This window comes from Pezoporus wallicus, unplaced genomic scaffold (assembly GCF_028554395.1).
Source record: "Pezoporus wallicus isolate ANWC-B61680 ecotype Strahan unplaced genomic scaffold, APGP_CSIRO_Pwel_v1 contig_2144, whole genome shotgun sequence".
Classification (NCBI taxonomy): Eukaryota; Metazoa; Chordata; class Aves; order Psittaciformes; family Psittacidae; genus Pezoporus; species Pezoporus wallicus.
The window spans coordinates 428599-455803 of record NW_026640952.1 but is presented as its reverse complement, the minus strand read 5'-3'; the positions used below and the strand labels follow the sequence as shown (position 1 = coordinate 455803).

The window sequence follows — 27205 nt, the reverse complement described above, 5'->3', positions numbered from 1 at the left end:
CTATATGGTAAAAGATACTGAAAGGGCAGAGTGTCTTTTTCCACTAGTTACGTGAAGGACTGATGAATGCTTGACAGTAATATACCCACTGTCTCCTCCCTGTTCCCCACCACCGTTTTTGTTCCCCTAATCCCTGTTCCTGAGAATGCCCACTTTCCCATTTCTTCCATAAACATTTATTCTGGTATGACTTTTACAGACTTTTAACTATGACGCATTGAAATATGGTGCAATGCACATCCCTGCAATTTATAAATTGAAAGCAGACCTTAAGAATAAAGCTACTTTTCTTCCACTCAAAAAATCATACAACCACAATGGTTTGCTTGATGCCCGATGTCAAGAAAAACAATGTAAGCCAATATAACATGCCACACAAGGCAAAATACATCAGTAGGGTAACTAAAATGATGTGTGACTACCCAGTTCAATTTAGATAGAAAGAAGTTTTAGAGCGTGAGAAATATATTGATTAAATCTGAGGCTGCAGGAAACAAGTCTGGCTACAAATTAGACAAGTTAGACAAAGCAAATAAGCCTTTCTGGAAACAGTGATATGGTAAAAAAAATTAATAATAATAGTTATTCACAGGTTCCTCACAAGTCAAAGAATAAAAACAGGCATTTCTGAAAATGCACCATCTCAAGCTTTAGTAAAGATTAAGTCAACAATATTTGCCCTGCAGTGCTTACAGTGCTCTGTCTAAATCTGGTGACATTTCACACGCTAAATAAGTGTGTCCAGTTTCAGACTGCTCAGTGTAAGAAAGATGAACTGAAGCAAGTTCAGCAGAGAGATCACCAAGGGATTAGGGGGCTGAAGTACATGAGGAACAAGGACAGGCTGAGACACTTAGGTCTATTACTCTGGAGAAAACCTGGGGGATCACTTTCCTTTCTGTACCTACCTAGGGAGATTATAGCAGATACCAAGCTAAGCCCACTGTCATTTTACACCTCCACTTTACACTGCCCAAGCTTTCAGCAGGGCAGGTTGGACCAGGTGACCTCCAGAGGCCCCTGTTTCAGCCTAAATCAGTCACAGGTCTTGAGACTACCTATAAAAGTTTTCATCTTAATTTTCACTGCTGCATCCTGATTACTCAAGTTACTGATTCTCTCTGGAGACACTCAAAACCCATCTGGATGCATTCCTGTGCAACCTGCTCTAGGTGGCCCTGCCTTGGCAGGGGGTTGCACTACATCTCCAGAGGTCCCTTCTAACCCTAACTGTACTGCGTGATTCTGTGAATTACTGCAGTACAACAGAGAGACCTACAAAACACTGGCTTTGAAAACCTCACTCATTCCACACTAAAACCACCTGTGCATCATCATATTTGATATAATAAAACAATGTCACCTAAAAGCAAGTTGTAAAATTCACTGTAAGGCCAAGATATGCATTAGCTACCACTGGAAGTGTGATAAATAGAAGAATGAACAGAAAGGCACACAAAATACCAGTTTTCCTGAAGAAATACAGTTCAGACTATGGTACCAATCTTTTCTGCAGGTACAGAGACGAAGCTGTAAATTGTCTTTATGCATTTTTCCCCCATTTTCATATGAAAAAACATGCTACATCTCCAGAAAAGAAAAACAGACGTCTAGCAGACTGGTTGACATGTATGGATCAAACTAAATGCAAGATTCAGTCTAAAGCATGCATTTGTCCACCTTCCACAGAAAGAATGAACACTTTGGTGCATAGCTGTAAAAAGACTATGTCACCTGGTTCTACAGGCTAGCAAGACACTAATGACATGGATGATATTTAAAAGCTTTCAGAAAGTGTAACACATTAGGTAAGTGTTGTATCGGACAAGCCGATCAAAAAGTGATTTTGTCATTCTGTTCCTTATCTAATGGACAGATCCAACAAGCAGCTCCAGCTTGCAGTTGCTATGTAGCTCACATACAGAAAAATAATAAATATCAAACAATGAAATACAGTTTCTGAATAGTACCCTGAAGAACCTTTTCCCTTGACTCCTGACAGGCACCGTGCTGAAGCAGTGTTTAGATATACAACTGCAGCACATAAAACATCAGAAGCATCCTGTAAATATAGAAAAAAAGAACACTTTAATGGCAACTGAACACTGAAACAGGTCAGAGACTTGTTTACGGAGTTGCCATCCTCAGAGATGTTCAGAGCTCAACCAGACAAAGTCCTGCTCTAGCTGACCCTGCTTTGAGCAGCAGGGTTGGACTAGAGGATCTCCAAGGTCCCACATGTGCAGAGTCAGTGAAGCCTCCATAAATCCAGGGAGATCTGTATACACACATCCATAGAAACTAAGCTATACTTTCATAGTATTTTGAGCGTTTTCTTTGATGCCTGTACCATATCATAAACGTAAGTTACTGAAATCCAATAACCAAGCCAAGGAATGACTCCTCAGCTCAGGGAAGATGTGAACACAAGACAACTCCTGTTTCACCACACATGAAAAAGAAGAAACACTAAGACAATTCTTTCTTCCTCTTTCTAAACATTACTGATAAATGCCACTACTGGGGGGAAAGAACAACAAAGGGGGGGAACAAAAAAACGCACTTAATCACAAGCCTATAAAAGTGTTCTACCCTTTCCCAAAGGAAGGTCCAAAGACTTTAAAGATTTCAAGAGAAGGCCAATTCATGTACTGAAACACAAATGACAGCTCATAGTAGAATAAGGTCAATTACTGAGAACTTTAAATATGTAAATGCCTTCAGAAGGAGCCCCAATTTCCAAGCCCTGTCTAATAAAACAGATCCAAATAGAGAATTTATGATGCCATTAGAGGAAAAGATCTTAATGAGTTGTTGGGTTTTTTTAAGCATTCTCCAGACAGAGATTTGTGGGTTTGTATCTATCACAGAATCATAGAATAATTAGGGATGGAATGCACCTTAAGATCATCAAGTTCCAACCCCTCGCCATGGGCAGGGACACCTCACACTAAACCATGTCATCCAAGACTCCATCCAACCTGGCCTTGAACACCGCCAGGGATGGAGCATTCACAACTTCCCTGGGCAACCCATTCCAGTGTCTCACCACCCTTACAGTAAAGAACTTCTTCCTTATATCCAATCTAAACTTCCCCTGTTTAAGTTTTAACCCATTACCCCTTGTCCTATCACTACAGTCCCTAACAAAGAGTCCCTCCCCAGCATCCTTACAGGCCTCCTTCAGATACTGGAAGGCTGCTATGAGGTCTCCACGCAGCCTTCTCTTCTCCAGGCTGAACAGCCCCAACTTTCTCAGCCTATCCTCATACAGGAGGTGCTCCAGTCCCCTGATCATCCTCATAGCCCTCCTCTGGACTTGTTCCAACAGTTCCAGGTCCTATTTATGTTGAGGACACCAGAACTGTACACAATGCTCAAGGGGGGAGGTGGAGAAGTGAGCTGCTGTGCGGTTCCGAGTAACCAGCTGGTCTTAAACAACGACAGTGTGCCTTAGCATGCCTTCCAGGAGAATCTGCTCCAAGATTCTGCCAGGCACAGAGGTGAGACTGACTGGTCTGTAATTCCCCCGGTCATCTATTTTCCCCTTCTTGAAAATGGGGGTTATATTTCTCTTTTTCCAATTATCAGGAACTTCACCTGACTGCCATGATTTTTCAAATATGATGGACAGTGGCTTAGCAACTTCATTTGCCAGCTCCTTCAGGCCCCACAGATGGATTTCATCAGGTCCCATGGACTTGTGCACACACATCAGAAAGACTAAAGACAATACAAGAATCTGCTTCACTAGGATTATTTTTTCCCTTTTGCAAAACTAGAAATAGGCTTTGGTTCTGACATAACATTAAGAATGGATGGTGAACAAAATGAAGGTAAACGTAACAAAGACCGGTGTGTACCACATTTGAAAGCATCCTCCCATAACTTTAGACAGTTGTGGTTGTAGAATGCATGCAAAGATCAACCCTTTTTTTTTATCATTCGAGTACTGAATAAGAAGAGTCTTTTAAATTATTTGCTACTTACAAATAAAATTGAAAGTGAGCCTTCTCAAACACTGGTAAATTGTCAGAAAGATGCAGAACACTGGTTTTACAACCATTAACATCAAATCTCTGCACTAGCACATCACCAACCATGATAAGTTTGATTCAAATCAAACTTAACCAGACTTAGGAGACTTAGGCGCATGATCAAGTTTTATCAAGTGTACCAGAACACGAGACCAAACTGCTATGAGTGGCAGGGAAGTGCATAATATCTACTCCAGTATAAAAATCATAGTCTAAAATACTGTTTAATGCAAGTAAGTCATGCTCTTACCTGGTATACATTTTATTTTTGCTTTAGTTAAAGCAAATAGAATCTATACAGAACAAATGGTAACTTCAAATGTCTCTCTCATATTTGAGATGTAAGAACACACACTCCAGCTGAAGTTTCTAGCATGCGATGCTGTTTATCACACAGCTGCTGTGGCAATTAAAACCAGCTCTTGCCACTGCTGGAACTCAATCTCACCCACCCAGCGACTCACGCACAGGTATGAGTAAGGGGCTAGAACAAAAGCCATTGAATTCAAAATACCTAGGAGGTCAGGGAGAAAGAAGTGTTAGAGAAAAGCAGGCAGGTAGGATCACAGAGAGAATAACCACCCAATCTGGTTTCCATAGAAAACCAAAAGCTTTGAGGACAACCTTGACTCAAACCTATTACCAGAAATCTAGGATACTGCTACTGCAATCTCAGCAGTGACTGTCACACAGCACTGACACTCAAGTTAGGTCTAAGCTGAAGAACATCATCCATGCATTTTCTAGCAGATGGAAACTAAAGCAGAAGAACTGGAAGCAACGAGGTGAGGCACACTAACTGACTCTCACGGGGCACAGTGTCAGCAGAGACAGCCAGCCAGTACTTCACATGTAACTTCTAAACATAATTCTTCCTGAATGCTACTTGAGAGCCCACACCAGATACTCACCCAGATTTAAAGGAATATCTTAGAATACATTTTAATTGCCTTAGACTTAACAATTTCTACATGTTTCCTTTACTTACTTTGTGTGCTGTTATTCTTTTTGCAATTTTATAGACTACTTCATTTTCTGTTGCTACAGGCCAAGATGTGCAAGAGTTCACCAAGATAGGGATGTCTAGCAGGCAATTAAAATCCAAAGCAATCTATTCCAGTATTACTTTAATTCGTAGCATACCAGCTATTATGCTGGCACCGCTGATCTTCTGACCTTTGAACTAAAACTGCTGGATTAACACCAGAACCAGAAATGAAACAGCCACATTAGCACAACGCTGTTCCCAAGCTCAGGAAGCTCCACTGAGGAGGAAGGCAAGCCAGCTCATATGCAATACTGCTGATGGCTACTGCCATTAAATGCTATCTGCCTGCAAGCTACAAACCAGCATAAGGTTGCATTGTGCCATGTAGGTACTGTGAGCTAAAGCTATAATAATAAAATAAAGCAAGAGGACAAGTTTGAGCACTGATCTAGAACTCATGATTTTGCCCAACTCTGCTAACAGACACTGATGTACAGGAGATCCCACAAGGCTAGGTGCTGCTCCCAGTAAATAGCAGGGTTTGAGCTGTGCAAAGCCACTCTTCGGAGCAGAAAGCAGACTGCAGACAAGTGCAGACATACACTAGATTCCTCAGAACTGGCTCAAGAGTCTCCAGCAGAGCTTTACAGCTAGTTATGAATAAATTCATCCATAGCGAGATGAAATCTAAAGCCCAAGGCAGCTTCTGCTCGGAACACTCCTACAGACTTCTCATTTGCGTGTTAAAATGACTTGCCCAAGGGCATTTGCATTTCCTTACTTCACAAAGTCAGTGAGGTTATGAATGAATATGAGGCACTGATATTACAGTAATATCACACCAAAATACAATCTCATTAGTAGCCATAAATAAGCGAAGTCAGGTACACTCAATGTAGAGCAGCACAATTACCACGCAACTAGGCTGCACGACATTAGCTATATACATGATTCTGTATTCTGCCTAAAATGTCAGATTAGGGCTCTGGCCCTTTCCAGTCCATGAAAGTACAGACAAGTATAAAACATGTCAGTGCTCCGATTATCCTGCTTGATTCACTTCCCATATTTTGTTGGTTTAGGGGTTTGTTTGGTTTTTTTTTTAATCAAGTCAGGTAGTATTCTCTAAACTGGGAGCATAAGCAAATCAAACAACATCCTAAAAGCAATTGTTTCTGCCACCAGTAAAACCAACTTACAGAACCTTCCCCACACATACCCCTTACACTTCCCCAGCACCCTTTGAGACGCAGAAAAGGAGCAGAGCAGGTCATACTAACTTTACCAGAAGCAACAGCCAATTCCTCATGTAGTTACGAGATTAGGACAACTGGGTTTTGTTCACAAGGCACCAAGAATAGTACTCTCAAAGATGTACACTGCTATTAAAACTGTCCTCCCTGCAGCCAGACCATCTAGAGTCTCAGAGAAAGGAGGTGGCTGAGACCAGATGATCAGCTCCCAAAGCATAGCTACAGTTCAAGGGGCACACTGTAAGCCCTTCTTAATTATCTTTTGTCTGGAAAAGTGTCAAGCAACTTTTCAGTACAACTATTCACTGAGATAATGACAACAGTTTAATTTCACAAGTAGTTTTATTAATACTGCATATGTTCATCTTGCTGACATTCAGCACTAATTAACAAAGTTAAAAACTGAACAGCAGTGGCACTTCAATACTCTCCTAAGTTCGGTTCCAAATTTTGATCACAGGGATAATACAACACATTGCCTTGCAACACGGGGTGCCATTACTCAAGTGACTAACCTACCTGAAGTTTCCATACATCTCAAGAGCTTTTGGCACCTCAGATAAGTACTAAAGTGATAACAAACAAGGGTTACAGCAAACAAGACAGCTATCTCTATTAAGGCAGAAACTCAGTGCAAGAACAACAGTCACTCAGCACTATCCCAAGATTCAAAAACAAAAAACACCACCACCTTTAGAAAGGCAATCTTTCTACCTGGCAAAATTGCTTTGTATCTCCAGCATGGAAAGGTTTTTTGTACTTCTTTTATCAGCAACAAGAAAATAGTGTAATGCAGAAACAAACCACTATTCAAGGGTATTTTGCATTACACTACACATGCAATTACTTCATTTTCAAAAGTAGTATTAAACGCTGACATTAAACAACTTTACCTGCAAGCACACAACACCCACATACTGTCGAAGAGCCAAGTTTTTATTGCCACCTGTAAAATGTTACTGAAATAGAGCAGCACTGTTCAAGTCCTTTTCTTTCCCCCTGTAAGAAAGTGAATATGAAGGACCACACAATCAGGCATACTGTCTGGTAAGATACATCCTCATGTATCTTATCTCTTACAAGTAATAAAGTACTAAATTAGTAGCCAAGCTTCAAGTAAGAATTAATTCTACCCACGTTTTCTGTCAATACCTAGAAAAAGGTAGTCATTCTGGAGGAAACCTGGATTAAAACTTAAGAAATTAGTCACAATATTAAGCATTTAGCTTCACCTTTCCAGATTTGTGCTGATTCTTCTCCCACCTCCCTTCAAATAGGTCTTCATTCACTTGTAAGGCTAGAGAATCAGAGATTTTTGGACTGTTCCTTTCTAAACTGTAATACTCAGAAAAGAGAAGGGGAAACAGATGGTAATTCACTTCTTCAGACAGTTTCACCAACAAGATTTATACACAATTCAAACAATTACTTTTTCAGCAGCTACCAACCAAATAGTAGTACTGGTCATGGTCATTCTGGATGCTTTAATGCCATGTCAAACAGAAGCTCATTGTTCTGCCAAAAGTCTTTTAGTCCCCCACATTAGAAAAACTGACAGCTCTAAGGCAAACAACACTACAATCATTTATAATTCCTCCTCATCTGAGCCCAACTTTTTCTAACTAATCAATGACCTAACAATTCTTATGGTTATTACCCTCTCCAGCTTCCTTAATGTTAAAAAAAAAAGTGATCAAAGTGCTACTTTATTCAAAACCTGTCCACTAGCTCTCCATTTCACCAATTATTTCAAGTTTGACCCTTGTTAATCTTAATCACCTCTTTACACATAACTGAACGATGAAATCAGGATTTTATCTTCAAATTCCTTCTTCAACAACTCCTTAATTTTTCTCCTTATATCAGTTTATGAGGCCTGTTTTACTCAGCACCAAGTCACTTAATCTCCTCAAGACACTCAAGAGTTCTCAAGAACTGGAGAAACCCATCACCTGATGTTAGACTCCATCATACTTGGGAATATTTGGTACCTAGGAGAAATTGCTTTGGGTTTTGTTCCTTTTAAACAAAATGCAGGCTTACAAAAAAGGAGCAGCAAAAGCTTCTCCCCTCCCCCAGCACTTCAGATGTTTTCTATCTCTGGGCATCTTGCACTTCTACAGGAGGCAATGTTTACCTTGCATACAATTATTTTTCATGTGGCCAGTTCTGCACAACTGCTAAGCTGTTCTCAAATTGACTGTGTCCGCCTCCCCAATTTTCAGAAGAGGTGCATTATATCTCCGAGTTAAAGAGCATATTCACAACATGTGCACTCTTGCCCTTGGCACACAAAGTTGCTGGCAGTTTGAGATATGTCATTACACTTATGGTTCAAGAACAAAAACATACTTCAACTATGCAAGAATAGAAAACCTCCGTTCAGCTGCTCAGGTAAGCACTGACTTACATACTAAAAAACTGAGTTTTAATGATGCCAGCAATCAGCAGAAAATGACTAACTGGTAAAATAACTGTGATGAGAACCATTCGCAACATTTAATTACCACTTATTATCATACCTTTGTTTTACTGGAGATGTGCTTTAAATTACCAACAAATTTGAAAGTCTTTACTGCATCAACACTACATATACAAGTGATTACATCTGAAATACTGCACACTGTTGCATGTTCACACCCAATTCTATTACTGTTTGGAGACAGAATAACCTCTTGTGTTCTCAAATGTTATGTAGCACATTAATTAACCTTGAAAATTTTCTGGATGAAAATAACAGTACAATAGCACAGGATTAAAAAAAGCTCCTGACAATTTTAATGCAAGATAAAAACCCCCATGTAGCTCTGGAGATCATCTGGCTTTGCCTAGATAGGGAGGTAATTGTATAATAAGGTAAGAATTAACTTACAGCTCTCAAATTATGCCACAGAGCTTATACCACAGTTTGAACAGCAGAGTGGAAGTGTCTGTGGTAAGCAGTACTCCAGAGTAACATGACCATTCATTTCACTGTACAGACATGACTTAAAAACCCACACAACCTCAAATCCTCAACAGGCCTTTTCAATTTCGAATAAATGGCATATTTTAAGAGTATGTTAGCATTCTTCATTTGCTGTATTAACAAAGGCATCCTAACAAGATTCACCTACCATTTCTCTGTATGGCAATGCAATGAACAACACTTGATTTGGGACATCATAGGAATTTCCAAGTTATGTCAAGTACGAGTCAGTAACTACCCTGCAAGATGCTGCAGAAGTCAACAGGAGGAAGATTTAAGAAAACACACAACTGACTTTGTCAACACTGCCTTCTTCAAAGACTGCATAAGGGCAAAAGAAGAGAAAGAGTAAAGGCAACTATCTAAGGAAAGGAAAAACTATGCAAATAGCTTTTACGTAAGTATCTCTCCTTCCCTCACTCCCAAGTGTTTGCTTTAGCAGAAGCTGGTGGAAAGCATCAGGTTTCACTCTTTATTCTGACTGCTGTATAATCAATACAGTGCAGTCTATCGAACTATTTTATTCTGATTCATGCAACAAGCTGTTAAATACAGCAAAGTACAAGATCTGTGCCAGTACCATGTCATTCATAAAGATATATTTATTTTCAAGGCATGAGACTGTTAGACCAGAACTATCTTTTGCACAGTTATGCAGTCCTTCTGCACAGACTAGAAACATAAAAAAAAAAAAACATTTCAGCCCTTCTGATCTGAAAAGAAAGGAAGTGGTGGAAATCTTAGCTGCATTATGGGGAAGCAGGGAAGGCCCTCTAAGATTATTTTCTTTTTTTTAAAGATTGGCAATTCAGAAAGTGAAGACAGAAATCTCTTCCACAAAAACAAAACTGAGATATCCTTGAATAGTTCAGAGACAAGAAGTGAAATGGCTTTTGTGTAACAGTAACACGTTTAAGCCTGCAGCTTGAGTTTCATCACCCATTGTCTTTTGCTTTTTTAAAAACAAAGTCGTGTTACACTCCAGAAATGTGGAGGAGTTTGATTTTTGCCACAGTTTCTTCAGAAAGGGCAAATCTGTGCTCTGGCCCTCACAAAATAAAAACATTCAAGATGTGTACATTTCCTCTTACATCGGCCTCTTGGAGGAAAATAAATAAATACACCTCCCCCTTTCTTGCATGCCCACAGATAAAGGAAATAGAGTTTCCTGTTGCAGGTTTGCAACCTGAGAGCCAACATTAGGAAGCTGTGAAACTGACACCAGTGGTAGCGCTGCTACCAAAGTATCCAAGAAAAAGACATCAAATGGACTGGACACCCAGTAAAACTTTCACATTAGTTGAAATATATATATTATAACAATATATATATACACATATATATGTATGTTTAAACTGTATCTGCACCAGTATTTCAAGCAGTAGGGCCCTTAGAGAAGGCCCTCCAGCTATTACCAAGTAGCAGTCAGCAGAGCCCGAAGTGATGTAACCCAGGAGTCCAATCTTCTGCTCCAAGCAGGGCTGACTACCACACTGCATCAAGTTGCCCATGGCTTTGTCCGGTCAAGCTTTAGAAGCCTTCAAAGATGGAAATTCACCAGTCACTCTAGGGTGGTCCGTTCAGTGCTTAACCACCCTCAGAATGATTTATTTTACTTTTTATAGTCTTTTTGGTGTGTATAAACTGGATTTCTCCTAAAGGAAACTAAGGAAAAAAATTCCTTCCCCAGAAGTTCACCAAATGTGGCCCAACCCTGAATGGTCATAAAACCACATCTGTGTTCAGGACATCCGATTTAGGAGACCAGACTAAATTCTGTCTAAAGTAAAGTTACTGAAGTACTAACGGCATCACTTTGGGAGACTTCACTGCCCCCACCTTCAGCCAGAGACCCTCTTCTACTCTGCCAAATTATTTGCTATTGTTAAGACCAAGTGACAAAGCCACACACAGAGGTAACAATTTTGAAACTATATGAAGAAAAGAAGCATTCTTTAAACCAAAAAGAACAGAGAAAATAAAAAGTTATAAACCAGAAAATTATAATCTCTCTTGCAAAACACCAGTCATCATGGAACCGCACCAAATACTTCATATGAAGGTGTGAAGTACAGTTAGGATTTTGAGTGAGTGTAGACTAAGACCAGTATCTTCTTCAGACCAAAAGAAACAGGCAATAATGAAAATACAACTTCAAACATTTCCAAAAAAGTCCCAAGAACAATGTAAATGGGTACTCGTGGCTATGCAATATTTGGTCAAACCCACAAAAGTATGTATTTAAAAATGTTTAACTCTTTAAAAGAGTTGTCTGCATTGCCACCCACAAGAAAATCTAAGATACCCATCAGAGCTGCTGACGTGAGCAACTGGCATACAGAAAGTTCTGCTACCACAGCAGTTGTTCTACAGATATTATCGGCCAGCATTAAAAAGAGTTCTCTATTAATCCTATTTCACATCACATCAGCATACAATAAGCCTGCCATTTCAATTCAAAGGTCAGAAGACAATGGATTTAGCTGATGGTGCCTTAACATGCATTGTGACTCGAGAAATGCAGAGTGCAGAGCCATGCTACAAAAGCAGCTCTTGATACTCCTGGAACCCCACCACCCACCACACAGAAGCAGCCAGCAAGGCAGGCTGCCAAGCAAAGGAAGATGCTTGGCAATTTCTCCCACCCAGAAAAGCAAGCGTTAAAATCCACAAAATAATACCAGCCAAGTATATTAAACATAACTAAGTCTCCCAAACAAACTCAACAGGTAACTTTTCTCTAAGTTAGGCTCAACTTCCAAGAAGTGCTTTCCAGCAGCCTGGAATGAGAGCCTGTTTTCTCCTGATGTCGGCTAGTTGAGGTTTCTAATCCACTATGTCATCATCAGTTGGGAAAATCAAGATATATTTCAGGGTTAACTTGAAATCCTTTCACAGAGATAAAACCCCATGCTGATGCACAAGTTCAACACCAGCATGCGTCTCTCATAGCTGCAGTAAAAAAACATCTATCCAAGGTCTAAATGAGTATCCTAAGGTTAAAAAATTGTTACCTCAAAAGTTAAACAAACACAAATTGAAATAACCACCACCAAGAGGATTCTGAACACTGAAACAAACCATATGGAACCATGACGAACAACCCAGCTTTAGAACAACTGCATGCCAGTAGCTTATTTAAATTTTGACAACTTCCAAAATAAAACTTGGGTCTTCAAAAGGTATTTTGCTAATCTTTAACACCTGAGGAAGTGTTCTCCACTTTCTACAGTGCCCAAGATCAAAGGCAAAAGAGTATTAAAACATCAATAAAAATTTCAAAGTGCCTCTCAGGCCTAAGCATAGACTGCTTTTCCCAGTTAAAAACTCTTCCTTATGTATTATCTTTATAAATACCCCACATTCAGAAAAGTTGTTCTATACAGCCATGTACCTTTTAGAAACTTGATCTCTCTCTCAAAAACTGAGATCTGTCCACTCTGCAGGGAATATGAGCTACTGCTACTGTACTCCAGCATCCAACACATCGAAGATTAAGTAGTATGAAGAGGCGAAACCATGATTGATTTTGATTCTACTAATTAAACACAGGCCTGCAAGAGAGGATCCACTCACTGAGTCAGACCTTTGAAACAACACTGACAAATACTCAGTTAGTAATCATACAATTCACCAGCTATCAAGATTATGAGAAGTATTATGCCACCATATTTAAATGAAGTGCTCTTTAAAACATGCTTCCGTAAAGAAAACAAAGACTTGCAAATGCTTAGTCTCACTTAACACTTACCATAAAAGACATGTGGCAGAATCTAAATCAAGCAGCCTACCCATCAAACTGGTGCTATAGAATTCAAAATTAAAGAGGCTGAGACAATGACATAACTTAGCTTTACATATTCAAAGACAGACATCTAAAACCATTCTATCTGCTGATTCATGTTCAAAAGCACAGTTAAGTAACCAAGCATTTCTAGTGCCTCTGCAACTCCTAAAGGGTTTCCCAAAGTTCAGAGTGCAAAACTACTACCAAAGCTAACACTGAAACTGCTATAGACTGCTAGTCTTGCACTGCCAGCTGCATAAGGACTAAAAAACACAATTAGTCAAAACCACAAAATTATTACCACTCAGCCTCACCAATGCCCATCATCTACGGGTTTACAGCTGTGTCTTCAGTTAACCACTGCTGGCAAGATTCCACTCCCAGAAAACATCGATTACCTTTCATTAAGTACAGACTATCTCACCTCTCATAAACCCTTAAAATCCCACTCTATAAGCCTCCAGCTTTAGAATCCTCATTCCAATGTTAAACTGAACTCATTGAAATATAAAGCTTAAAGTATTTAGAAGTTGCTATTTAGAGGGATGTACTTGATTTCAAGAGACTGAAGTGACATCTCCCTGGAAACATAAAACACTGAACAATGTGACATTTTTATCCCCTCACAGAAAGATACTTCATATATTATTAATTTGATATACTGAACCAACAAAAGCCTCACCTAGCAGATTTTAGAATATATGCATTTACATTGAGAAAAGTAGTAACTGCACTTATTATTGCTATATTTCTGTCATAACAAGAACTTAAATGGGTTTCAGAACAAATTCATAAAAATCTAAGATGGATAATGAAGTAAACAAAGATATAAAAAGGTATTATAATAAGGTATTAAAAGATAATTAAATCATGCTTTATTGACTTTTTAAATATTTAAATTAAGAAGCTGCTGAGGAAAAAAAGGAATCTGCAAGAAGCCTAGAAAGCCAAGGAAACAGATCAAGACTTTTTGCCAACTAACCAACACATGGGGTCAACAAGAATAAAATTAAACCTCTGAAAATGTCAGCATTAGGGAAATCAAGTTGTGCAACTGAAATTCTGATGAAGGCAGAAGCTATGTTTCTTCACTCCAGTAGGGCATCCAGGATTTCTAACCAGCAGCAGCAAGAACTCAATAGCTTGCAGCAACCCCCTTGCTGAAGGTATTAAACTACTGGTATGGAGAAAACAGTTCCCTTTTCCTTCTCTACAGTGGACATACTACAGGACAAAACAGATCAAGGAATAGAAAAGAAATACAGCTGGGCCTCAGCCCTTTCTCTTACAAGCCTACCTCTTATCTCCCCAATGTATTTATAAAATTATCCACCTTAACTGGAAGAACATAACCTTTGTAAAATCCAAAATAACTAGCAGCAATATTCTATATTCTTAAGTTTCGATCTCCTACCTTAGAAATAAAAAATGTGTTCATTTTAGCAGAATTCATAATTCTTAAATAGACATTTTAAAGGATGTATTTGAGACACATTTACAAAACAGAGGACAAAGAGCTACGTAAGAACAAAACATTCTTGAGGCAGCAGCAAAATGCTTATAAGCTTGATTAAAAAAAAAAATCCTGAAAATCAGGGAGGGTGGGAAGGCCACATTTGGACATGGTTTTTAAAACAACAGCTAGACAAAAGTTAATCTGAAACCTTAAAATTATGTATCTGATAAACATGAGAGAAAAGGCTTCTCAAACCCAGACCAATTACACGAGTAAAAATGACAATCGTAAGTGAAATCACAATCATATATCATAGAAAAAATAGGTTGTGAATTACATGTCCCCATATTAAGTTTTTATTTCTGACCACAGCTCCACCCTTTCAAAGCTCTGTGTCAGTGCCTACCTCTACACCCGCTCACCTCTTTAATCAAGCAACCTTTCACAGCCCTGCCATAGTCAGAGTTGACATCCCATTTTGCTTCTGACTTCATGATCTAAGAGGCTCTACAAACCACAACCGAAAGCTAAGTATGTGTATCCCAAGCAGCAATGTTAACACTAAGCATTTTATTAGCATCAGTAATACCTTCTTAAGACACTGTTGAGCAACTAAGTGCACATCCTTTAATCTACTAGCCATAAACAAACACTGCTAAAATAGGGGGAAGAAAATCTGTCCCAAGTTAGCAATCAATGAAAAAAAGACAGTAGTTACAGAGAAAACAAACAAACATGAAACTTTTTAGCTTTGCTTAAGCAGAACATGTGTTTCATAACTAAGAAAAGATAAATCTGAAGTTCCCACATCATTTCTGGATTAATAACCAGTATGGCATCTGATGGCCTAAGGCATAAAAGCCTTGACTGTGAAACCCAACTTGGAGATCTCTCTCTGCAATTACAACTACCACAAACATCTACCTTCGTATTTCCACCTGTTTCTCCCACCCCTCCAGCAGAAGAGGAGCAGAGGCCAGCCAAGCAAAACCTTCCAAATAAATAACGACCAAACTCTCCACCAGAGAAAACACAGGTGTTTATTATTCAGTTAGTACTTGCAGTAACAACATGCAAAAAATGGTGTAGGGGGAAAGACTCTTTTCCCTTAACACAAAGCTGGTTTATGTCTTAAAGGAATCGAATGCTTAATTCCCATAGCTAACAAAAAAGGAAAAACCCACAATCAAAACTCCAAAAGGACTGCTTTCTAAAGAAAACACAAATCTTCATGATTCATCCTTTCATGACCTGAAAGGTAATGAAATGTGACACCTCTACTCTGAAAACAAATTTGCATTGTGTCATCAACTCAGGGTCCCTGCTCACAGATACACTTCAGCACACAGCAGTGGGTTCATTAAAGCGGCATCACTAGCACGTTTAGAAGCGATCTTGCAGGCAAAAATCTTTAAAAGCGATTTTGTAATATTATCCAAAAGCCACCTATGTATTCTTCTTTGGGTAAATAACGTGCCTCCTCCAAATAAAACATACACGTACTGTGGCCAAGGTTATGCAAGGAGATCTTCGTTAACCTGAGCAATTCCCATTTCATACCACTACTTCATCAGACACGAACGGGCGAATGCCTCATTAAACGAGCCAAAGCTGCATCACACTTAGTGCAAATAACGAGTTATTTTTAAATATAGCATGAGGACATTGACATCAAGACTTCATGCAATATAAAGCGGGGGAAGAGCAAACAAACTCCTCGTAGGAAGGTTATCCCTCTTCTCACCTACCTTTCCTTGCTTCCCTATCTCCTCTTCCCTCCCCGTAAGATCCAGTTTAAGGCATTCCACTTTTCTAGGCTCCCAGTGAAGAATCAAATACCATCCGCAAACATTTTGCTCCTCCACCCCCTCCCTCATGAGCTGATGAGCAGTCAGCGCATCCCCACCGGCACTGAATTACCTAATTGTTATCATGACCGTGTCCCCAGCACCGCCTCGGAACAAAACCAGCACAGCTCCCCCTCGGCGGCTATCAGAAGTGAAGGACAAGGCACTGAAGTGCAACTCGCAGCAACACACAAGTTACGCGTCGAGCCCCGAGCCGCCGCCACCACTGCTCCCGGTCCCGCAGGGAGCGCCTCTCCCGCCGCAGGGCAGCGGCCGCTCCCGCGGGGCTGGGCGGCGCGGGAGGAGCCGCGAACGGAGCGGAGCGGCACACGGCGCGGACCGCCGCCACTCACCGCCGCCTCCGGCCGCTCACCCGCCCGCGCTCCCGCCGGGGCACCGGCCGCGATACTCCCTCTCGGGGCTGCCTTCCCGGAAGAGAAGGAGACACCAATCCGGAAAAAAAAAAACCGGCTCGGCTCTCCCCCGGTGGGGACTGAGGGGCCGCCCCGGGCAAGAGCTCGCCGGGCTCCGGCGACCCCCCGCCCAACGGGGCTGCGAGTAAGCTTCGCCCGGGCCGCCAGCCCTCGCCAGCCCCCGCGCCGTGCAGCGCCAGGGCTGGGGTCCGCTCCCCACACACCCCCCCACACACCCCTCGGTCAGCGGCTCGGCGGCTCCCCGCGCCCGGCTCCGCGGCAGGCACGCCGGCAGGAGGACGGCGCGCAGCCCGCCCCGGCTCGGCGCTCCCGCTCGCAACTCACCCAACAAAGTTGCGGCGGCGGCAGCCGGCACCGCCGCTCGCTCTGCCGGACCGTGCTCTGCGCGGAGATCCGCGCCCGGGATGAGCTCACCCCACCGCCCGCTCTGCTTCTCTCCGCTCCGCCCCGCCGCAGCTCTCGCGAGAGGGGCTGCCCCGCCGCCCGCGCTCCGGCGGCCCGGCGCGCGTTCCTATAGCAACGGCCAAGCGCCGGGCCTAGCGGAACGTAGAGGCCTGCACCGAGCCCTGCCCGCTCTAAGCGCCCTCCGCGCCGGGAACGGCCCGCCTCGCCGGCCCCATAGGGAGCGGGTTTGGAGGCGGGTGGCTGGGGGCTGAGGCGGTCAGGCGGATGGGCTGGGGTGCGCGGCTGCCCCCGGGGGGGGCCGGGGTTGTGGAGCTAAGCCCAGGGAACCGCCTCGTGCGGCGGGGCTGTGGAGCTAAACCCAGGGAACCGCCTCGTGTCCGTGTCCAGCGGCGGGTTATGTGGCCATGGTCACGCCCAGCAGCGACCTGTATGTGTGGGGTCGGTAGCTAGGCTCTGTGGGGCATGCCCTGTACACTTTAGTTTTGCCTCTCTCAGGACTTTGTGTCTTAATTGCTTTTATATATATATATATATATATTTATATATATAACTTTTATTTTGATCATTACATCGCATTCCAGCCTCCTTGGGACCTGAAGGGAGAAGGTCGCTTTAGCTACTGACACACAGGCAAAACCTTCCGGTACTATGCAGAATGTGTATATTGAGCTCTTTTTCTGTCAGCCAAATGAGATTAAATTCTCTGCCTAGATATCCACCAGAGGTAACAAATCAATGACATGCAAAATAAGTATGAGCATACATCAGTATCACCCCTTGTTCTGCAGGAACACTGCTCTGAATTCAAATGGCCAACATTTTGAACAAGGTCAGCAGTGGGTAACCCATTCTGGGTACTCTGTTGGCTGTCACTATCGTCCTTGGCTTGAGAGAACATTAATAATCTTAGTTAAACAAATGTAAGTGAAGCTATCCCTGAGCTGTCTCCGAAATTAGGACACTCCAGAAAACATCTCTGATTTGGGCTGTCGACATTCCAGCAGCATTCTGATAGCTGGAGCAACCGCGCTGTGGTGAGCAGCTGGTCTGCCACACAGATGTTAGTTTCACTCTCCTTCACTTCCCTGGAATGAACAGCAAAGACCAATAAGACTTCTGGCTTGCCATCTTCTGAACGTGTTCCTAATGGATCTTTAGTACTGATGTTTAAATACCTCAGTGTTCGGTACTGTGAAAATACCTGGGCGGATTTCCAAAGAGCACTCACTCTCTTATGGGTTCCTCAGCTTCAGGTCATGACTCCTGCCGGTGTTACAGGGCCATGAAACCACTCCCTACCTTCTTGCTAAGGAGAAGGAATGTTCTGGATGGGTGAATCTCTGTGCTGCTCTGCATGAAAAAAAAAAATAAAAAGAGATTGTCAATCCAGAAAGACAAATATGAACATTTTCAATATTTAAATACATTTATGTCACCAACCTGAAATGTTTGGTGTATTTTACATATAAAAGCTTTTTGTGTCAGTTCTAGCCTATTTCCTACAAAGGAAAAGGTGCCGGATGTGACTGCAGCATTAGGAGCCATAGGGTGCAATTACCAGATTTGTTTTCCTCAGAAGAATTCAGATAGTGAGGCTGTGGCTTGCAAGCTCTTTAATGAGGTTAATGAGGCTAGTGCATTCCCAAACCGTTTTCTATCTTCCTTCACACACTGCTGCTCTGTCAGATCATAAGATGAGGGAGATACTCGGACACACAGGAAGGGAGAAGTGCCTGACACCAACCACTAGCCTAGCCTATGTGCTATCTGAGATGAGGCTGCAGTGGAGGCACACACCCTCTTGGCCACAGTCCAGCACAGGAGCTGGTTCCTGCTCCAGGGCCCCTGCGGTCTCTGCCTGAATCCAGATCTAAGAGGTCAACATCTGGTAGCAGGGCCTGCCAGCATGAGGCATGGACAAGACGCTGTTCTCACCATGCTCTCCTTGGTGTCTAGAGCTGCAGTTAGGGGGGCAGCAGCGCTCAGGTGCAGCGCTTGTTCTCAGAGGTCTCAGGGTATCCAGAACTCGTTTATTTTTTTTTATGTTGAAGCACAAACAGTTTTGTGCTTTTATAATTAAGCAATAATTAACTAGGTTTGGTGAGGAGGAGAATTTGGAGTTTACGTCCTGCCTATATAAGGAAGTTGTCAGAACAGCTGATGTAGAATAACAGGAATAAGAGGGCTTTTATTCCAAAATAATTACCTTGCCTCAATAATGCACAATTTATTCCAGAACAAAAGGACTCTCTTAGGTAGAGTACTCACGCACTGGCCTCTTCTTGACTAGTTGTTACAAATGGAGGATGCACAGCTGACATTTCAGTTAGTTTCCCTGTGTAGACAGGCCCCAAGAACCACAAGATTTTCTGAATTCCAGCCCTTCTTCTGCCACTGATTTGCTGTGTTACCATAGGCAAGTCACTTCAGTTGTGTTTTAATGTTCTCATTTGAACAGAAAGGGAAAATGATACAGCTATTTACCTCAGAGGAGTGAGGTCAGAGTAAATTAATTAACATTTATGTTGCTCTCTAAAGGTTTGCCTTTATGAAAGGGTAAGTAGTAGCGCTGTTTCTGATTAGGGCTGGCCAAAGCTACTGGAAGCACAGGGAAAATTTGACTAAGAATCTAAACCACCCTGAAACACAGTGCATAATTTATTAATTGTTGAACAATGAACATCTGAAAGTTTGTATACAGCACACCCTTCCAAGACACATTACAATTCGAATATACAATGTGCCAAAAATAGATGAAGTAATTCACATAGAGATGTGTCGTGGTTTAAACCCAGTCAGGTAACTTGTTCACTCACTCCCAGTGAGTGGTGCCGAGCTGACAACAATCGAGGTCTGTGTCCCCCCCCCACCGGGGTTCTCCCCTTCCCCACTCCCGGAGGAACGGGGAGGAGGATCGAAAGAGTGCAACTCCCACGGGTTGAGACAAGAACAGTCCAGCAACCAATGTACACAAATCACCACCACTACTATCAACTACAACAATGATAAGGGAAAATAACAAGGGAAGAGAATACGATACCACCGGCAGGGAAGACGAGTTCCACCCGGAAGCCCGTGTCCTTCCGGGTAACTCCCAGTCACCCCCCACCCCGGCCATGACGTGCTGTGGTATGGAATACCTCCCTGGCTAGCCCGAGTCAGACGCCCCATTTCTGCTTCCTCCCGGCTTCCCCTCCTCTCTGGCAGAGCATGAGCCTCACAAAGTCCTTGGTCAGGGTAAACATCACTTAGCAACAACTGAAAACATCGACTTCACCAACACCGTTCTCAGGCTGGAAGTCAAAACACAGCACTGCACCAGCTAGCACAAAGGAAAAAAAAAAAAAACATGACTGCTACTGCTGAACCCAGGACATTATCCACCCCTTATTCCATACCATTCACGTCGTGCTCAGATCCCACATTTTCAATACACCATCGCTCTCCCACATATATACATTCATATACATACAGACCAAGAGGAAAAGATCATTTTCTTAGTGCATGGACCAATCCCTATAATGCTGCCGAGTCCATTCGGTCCATGATGTTCAAAGTTCATTCTCTGTTGGGATGATGGCTGGAGGGAAGTCAGGGCCAGTCGCTGGTGACCTGGAGACATCTAGTTGATGGGCTATAAAAGCATTACACAGCAGGCAACGGCATACAATTGAGTTCACTGGCTGTTTTCCCCTAAAATCAAATCCCCTTGAGGTATACATCGGACTTCTCCATCTTCCTGCATTACCCACCAAGTATATCCAGGTCCCTGAGCAAAAGCAATCCCACAAGTGGGTTTGCCTTTACCTGAAGCAGGAATAACCCAGACTGTCTTCCCCAGCAAATTCTTCATATGCACCACGGGAACTTTGTCCCCCTCTACAATATGTAAAAGTTCTGACTGGGCTGGGCCAGCCCTGTTGGCAGATCCTCTGGTGTTGACCAACCAGGTGGCCTTTGGTAAGTGTGTATCCCAATGCTTGAAAGTTCCCCCACCCATCGCTCTCAGTGTAGTTTTTAACAGCCCATTGTACCGTTCAATTTTCCCAGAGGCTGCTGCATGGTAGGGGATGTGATATACCCACTCAATGCCATGCTCTTTGGCCCAAATATCTATAAAGTTATTTCGGAAATGAGTCCCATTGTCTGACTCAGTTCTCTCTGGGGTGCCGTGTCACCACAAAATCTGTTTCTCAAGGCCCAGGATAGTGTTCCGGGCAGTGGCATGGGGCACAGCGTATGTTTCCAGCCACCCGGTGGTTGCTTCCACCATGGTAAGCACATGGCGCTTGCCTTGGCGGGTTGGTGGCAGTGTGATATAGTCAATCTGCCAGGCCTCCCCATATTTATACTTCAACCATCGTCCTCCATACCAAAGAGGCTTTAACCGCTTGGCTTGTTTAATTGCAGCACATGTTTCACACTCATGAATAACCTGGGCAATAGTGTCCATTGTTAAGTCCACCCCTCGGTCACGGGCCCATCTATATGTTGCATCTCTGCCCTGATGGCCTGAAGTGTCATGGGCCCACCAGGCCAAAAATAATTCACCTTTATGTTGCCAATCTAAGTCCATCTGAGCCACTTCAATCTTAGCCGCTTTATCCACTTGTTGGTTGTTCTGGTGTTCCTCAGTGGCCCGACTCTTGGGTACATGGGCATCTACATGACGTACCTTCACCACCAGGTTCTGCACCCTGGCAGCAATATCTTTCCACAGTGCAGCAGCCCAGATGGGTTTACCTCTGCGTTGCCAGTTGCTCTGCTTCCATTGCTTCAACCACCCCCACAGGGCATTTGCCACCATCCATGAGTCAGTATAGAGATAAAGTACTGGCCACTTTTCTCGTTCAGCAATGTCCAGGGCCAGCTGGATGGCTTTCACCTCGGCAAACTGACTCGATTCACCCTCTCCGTCAGCAGTTTCTGCAACTTGTCGTCCAGGACTCCATACAGCTGCCTTCCATCTCCGATGCTTTCCCACAATAAGGCAAGAGCCATCAGTAAACAAGGCATACTGCTTTTCACTTTCTGACAGTTTATTATATGGTGGGGCCTCTTCAGCGCGCACCACCTCCTCCTCTGGTGACATTCCAAAATCTTTGCCCTCTGGCCAGTCCATGATGACTTCTAGAATGCCTGGACGACTGGGAATTCCTATTCGAGTTCGTTGTGTAATTAGTGCAGCCCATTTACTCCATGTAGCATCAGTTGCATGATGTGTAGAGGAGACCCTGCCTTTGAACATCCAGCCCAGCACGGGCAACCGGGGTGCCAGGAGGAGCTGTGCTTCAGTGCCAATCACTTCCAAAGCAGCTCGAACCCCTTCATAGGCTGCCAGTATCTCTTTCTCAGTTGGGGTATAGCTGGCCTCAGATCCTTTATATCCCCGACTCCAAAAGCCGAGGGGTCGACCTCAAGTCTCCCCTGGAGCTTTCTGCCAGAGGCTCCAGGTAGGACCGTTCTCCCCAGCTGCAGTGTACAGTACATTTTTTACATCTGGTCCGGTCCGGACTGGTCCAAGGGCTACTGCGTGAACTATCTCGCGTTTAATTTGCTCAAAGGCTTGTTGCTGCTCAGGGCCCCATTTAAAATCATTCTTCTTCCGGGTCACATGATAGAGAGGGCTTACAATCGAACTGTAATTTTGGATGTGCATTCTCTAGAACCCCACTGCACCCAAGAAAGCTTGCGTTTCTTTCTTATTAGTTGGTGGAGACATTGCTGTTATCTTGTTGATCACATCTGTGGGGATCTGTCTACGTCCATCTTGCCATTTTATTCCCCAAAATTGAATCTCCTGTGCAGGTCCCTTGACCTTACTCCGTTTTATGGCAAAACCGGCTTTCAGCAGGATTTGGATTATTTTCCTCCCTTTCTCAAAGACTTCTTCCGCTGTATGGCCCCACACAATAATGTCATCAATGTATTGCAGGTGTTCTGGAGCTTGCCCCTGTTCCAGTGCAGTCTGGATCAGTCCGTGGCAAATGGTAGGGCTGTGTTTCCACCCTGGGGCAGTCGGTTCCAAGTGAACTGGACACCCCTCCAAGTAAAAGCAAACTGTGGCCTGCACTCTGCTGCCAAAGGAATGGAGAAAAATGCATTGGCAATATCAATCGTGGCATACCACTTGGCTGCCTTTGACTCTAGTTCATACTGAAGTTCTAGCATGTCCGGTACAGCAGCACTCAATGGTGGTGTGACTTCATTCAGGCCACGATAGTCTACTGTTAGTCTCCATTCTCCATTAGACTTTCACACTGGCCATATGGGGCTATTAAAGGGTGAGCGGGTCCTGCTGATCACCCCCTGACTCTCCAGTCTACGGATCAGCTGATGGATGGGAATCAGGGAGTCTCGGTTGGTGCGATATTGCCGCCGGTGCACTGTTGTGGTCGCAATTGGCACTTGTTGTTCTTCAACTTTCAGCAACCCCACAGCAGAGGGATCTTCTGAGAGACCAGGCAAGGTGGACAGCTGCTCAATTTCCTCAGTCTCCAAAGCAGCAATACCAAAAGCCCACCGGTACCCTTTTGGGTCTTTGAAGTACCCTCTCTTGAGGTAGTCTATGCCAAGGATGCATGGAGCCTCTGGACCAGTCACAATAGGGTGCTTTTGCCACTCCCTCCCAGTCAGGCTGATTTCAGCCTCCAGCACAGTCAACTCTTGGGATCCTCCTGTTACTCCAGAAATATAGATGGGTTCCACCCCTTGACAGCTTGATGGCATCAGGGTACACTGTGCACCGGTATCTACTAGAGCCTTATACTTCTGTGGGACTGATGTGCCAGGCCATCTGATCCACACAGTCCAGTAAATCCGATTGTCCCCTACCTCCACCTGGCTGGAGGCAGGGCCCCTCTAATGGTCGTCACAGTGTTGGACACTTAAGTCGTGGTGAAAGGGATTATTCTTCGTTATCACAGGAGCTGGAGTAAAATCAGCTCTTCCATTCCATCTGGGAAACTGCTCACCAGAGACTGAAGCCGTAGCTCTCATGGGACGATCAGTCTTGGCCCTTGCTCCCCTCTTCAGTTCACTCACCCGTTCCTCCAAAGCTGAAGTAGGTTTTCCATCCCACTTTGTCATGTCTTCTCCGTGATCCAGCAGGTAAAACCATAGGGTACCCCGTGGCGTATACCTCCTGTATCTCCTCTCTTGAACAATAGGACGCCTTTTGTTAATAGCTGAGACATGTGTTGGTACACGTGAGGAGCTGGATAAATCAGATAGATCGTCCCTCAATTGTCTGAGGTCCTGGGACAGTTTTTCCACAGCTGAGATGATGGAAGGGGTGAGGTTGTCTTCGAACTCTCGGAGTTTATGAACCATTTCATCCACTGTTAGTGGTACTATGTCATTCCAGGTTACTGTTGCCAATGAATGGGCATATGATGACGGTGCATTCCGTGTAAGTTTTCGCCACATGGGTCGTGTACATTCAACTTCATCTGGATCTATGGGTGTATCCCCGTTATTCGGCTTGATGTGATAGAGCATCTCTACGATGGCCGATTCCCTCAGAGACTGGATGCCTTTGCCTATAGTAGTCCACTGGGCCGAACGACTCGTGACATCGTCCTCGTATGGAAACCTTTCTTTCACAGCTGCCAAGAGCCGCCTCCAAAGGCTGAGGGACGTTTTCTCTCTTGCGATTGCTTTGTCAATTCCCCCTTCTCTAGCAAGTGATCCCAGCTGCTTGGCTTCTGTACCTTCTAGTTCGTGACCATCGGCCCCATTGTCCCAGCATCGGAGTAACCAGGTGATGATGTGCTCCCCTGGTTGACGGGTAAAATCTTTTCGCATATTCCGCAGCTCGGTTGAGGTCCGAGGTCGAGAAGTTACCTCTTCTTCTTCGTCATGTGATGATGACTCCTGATCATATTCTGGACCGGGTGGTGAATTCATTGGTTCTTCATCTCACTTCACCCTTTTTGCCTCCTTTTTGCTTGTTCTCTTGCGTACAGGGGCAACCGATATTGGTACGAATTGGTCCTCTGGTTTGGCTGCAGTGATTATCACTGTGGTTTGAGTAGCAACTGTACTTGTTGCTGGGGGTGGTGTAGCTGCTGTACTTGGAGCTGGGGTAACCACACTGTCTGTTGCAGTTGAAGTTTGAGCAGCTGCTGTACTTGCCACTGGGGTAGCTGCTCTGTTCATTGAGGCCAAAGTTTGAGTAGCGACTGTACTTGTTGCTGGGGGTGGTGCAGCTGCTGTGCTTGGAGCTGGGGTAACCGCGCTGTCTGTTGCAGTTGAAGTTTGAGCAGCTGCTGTACTTGCTGCTGGGGTAGCTGTGCTGTTCATTGCAGCCAAAGTTTGAGTAGCGACTGTTGCTTTGCCCTCAGATCCGCCGACATTCTTTTCCTTTTGAAGGTGCTGGATAGTGTTGAACAAGGCCCTGTAAGCATAGGCCAAGCCCCAGCACGTTGCCATGATTTGTCCATCTCTGGTATGGCCAGAATGACCACACACCTCATTTAAGTGTTTTACTAATTCTTCTGGATTTTGCAGTTGTTTGGTAGTGAAATTCCAAAGTACTGGAGGGGCCCACTGACCTAGATACTTGCCCATACTATCCCAAACACCCTGCCACTCATGGCTGTCCAGCCTCAGGGAAAATCTCTCGGTCCTCCTACATCGTCGTTTGACCCCAGACAAGACCCAAACCTGACTCTGCTTAACTCTTGAAATCAGTAGTGGGCAAAACACACTCTGTATGCGTGTTAGCATGGTGATTCCCATCACCATCAGCAAACAAGTCTCAACAGCATTAAAATGCCATTCAAAAAATTCAAAACTCTCAAATGTAAATGGTCTGGGGGGACGACTGGGAGGGTAAAAGAATGTCTCCTTCACAGGTTGAGCACCTGAGAAGGAGAAAAAAGATGTGTAATTGCTAAGCACCTCCATCATATACCTCCCAAAGTATAAAGGTGGTGACCACACTGGGAACATAAGCCAGATCAGTTTCATGATCAATGATTCTATTGTATTACAAGTCATTACCATAATGTACAATGGGACAAAACCTTAGCCCAAGCCCCACACTTTAAAAACACTAATACGGAAGACAAGTTCCACCCGGAAGCCCGTGTCCTTCCGGGTAACTCCCAGTCACCCCCCACCCCAGGCATGACGTGCTGTGGTATGGAATACCTCCCTGGCTAGCCCGAGTCAGGCGCCCCATCTCTGCTTCCTCACAGCTTCCCCTCCTCCCTGGCAGAGCATGAGCCTCACAAAGTCCTTGGTCAGGGTAAACATCACTTAGCAACAACTGAAAACATCGGCTTCACCAACACTGTTCTCAGGCTGGAAGTCAAAACACAGCACTGCACCAGCTAGCACAAAGGAAAAAACATGACTGCTACTGCTGAACCCAGGACAAGATGGTGTACTAAAGCCCAAGATCAGTGAGTTTCAGGATATGAAAAAAGTCCATATTCTCATCTGTGGTCTCTGGAAGTCAGTATACGTGGGGAAGATTTTAGGGTTTGTCCTGGTTTTGGCTGTGATAGGGTTGTACTTAGTTACCAGCAGGATTTAAACCACAACAGAGCCTTAGAGTATTTCCTAGCATCATTGGCTTGGGGATTTTAGAGGTCTTTAGGTCTTTAATATGGATTATTCCAGTGATCCAGTTTATAGCATGTAAACAGTTACACAGCCATAAAAAGAAAAAACAGTTCTGGTTTGGGGCACCGGAGGCAGGAATAAAAGGCAACTTCTTCAGCCAGCTTTGGCTGAAAGGTGGTGTCTTGTGAACCATAACTTGTGTTCTTTTTTTTCACTCACCTTCTCTGACAAAAAGTAGCTATAAACACTCTCTGACTTCACCAGTTACACTGTGCACTCGTGTGGTCATCTTTGAACTCTCTAAGGGACTTCACAGGACTTTAAAGCAACCCTCTCTGCAGCTTACCACTCACCCTGAAGTAAACTGTTCCATTTAAGTGGGATGGGTAATTACTAATTGTTGAAGTCATTAAAACTCAAGATGAGAACTACACATTAATTAGAAGTGGGGAAAATG

At 43.7% G+C, this 27205-nt stretch overlaps 1 protein-coding gene across 1 annotated transcript in view; it reads right to left on the bottom strand.

The window, feature by feature from the left end:
* Positions 1-17131, bottom strand: part of SIPA1L1 (signal induced proliferation associated 1 like 1) — a 203727-nt gene extending 186596 nt beyond the window's left edge. Inside the window, exon 1 of the mRNA XM_057421358.1 lies at positions 17095-17131. The gene's annotated coding sequence lies outside the window, so the exon portion shown is untranslated. The remainder of the gene's footprint in view (positions 1-17094) is intronic.
* Positions 17132-27205: the final 10074 nt, after the last annotated feature.